Here is a 621-nt window from a genome sequence, read left to right on the forward strand (position 1 = left end):
CTGGATCATGGATGGATGGAAGGCTTATGGGTTCATGGATGGATGATGTGTGGATGGAAGGATGATATGTGGATGGATGGATCGATGGATGGATAATGTCTGAATGGATGGATTATGGATGGATGATGGCTGGATGGATGGATGGATGAATGATGGATGGAAGGATGATGGGTGTATTGATGGATGAATGGATTATGGATGATGGATTATGGTTGGATGGTTTCATTTCTGTTGTTTGAGGTTATGAAGTATTTGTACACATGCTCAGACTGTTTCACATGAATCTGTGTGTAACAGTACATGTGCCATCACTCAAACCTCCTCACTAACTGCTGTCCACAGTTTGAAATAACGATTGTTACTGAGAGAACATCTCCAAATAGAACAGCCAAACATTGAGGGCTGGATCTGCTCTGCAGCCAACATGAACTCCTCGGCAATTTGAACTGTCAAACAGTCATCGTGATGACAGAACATGAAGATATACAGCAGCCACACTTTGACCTTTTCACACCACACATCAGTGCAACATGTGTTCAACCATCTGACTCGTGCTCGTGGGTACAGTCAGAGCTGGAGTGGAGCATCTGTTTACATCGTGCGCCTCTGTTATGGTTTCAT

The sequence above is a fragment of the Nematolebias whitei genome, chromosome 12, assembly GCF_014905685.2.
Source record: "Nematolebias whitei isolate Nwh7 chromosome 12, NemWhi1, whole genome shotgun sequence".
Classification (NCBI taxonomy): domain Eukaryota; kingdom Metazoa; phylum Chordata; class Actinopteri; order Cyprinodontiformes; family Rivulidae; genus Nematolebias; species Nematolebias whitei.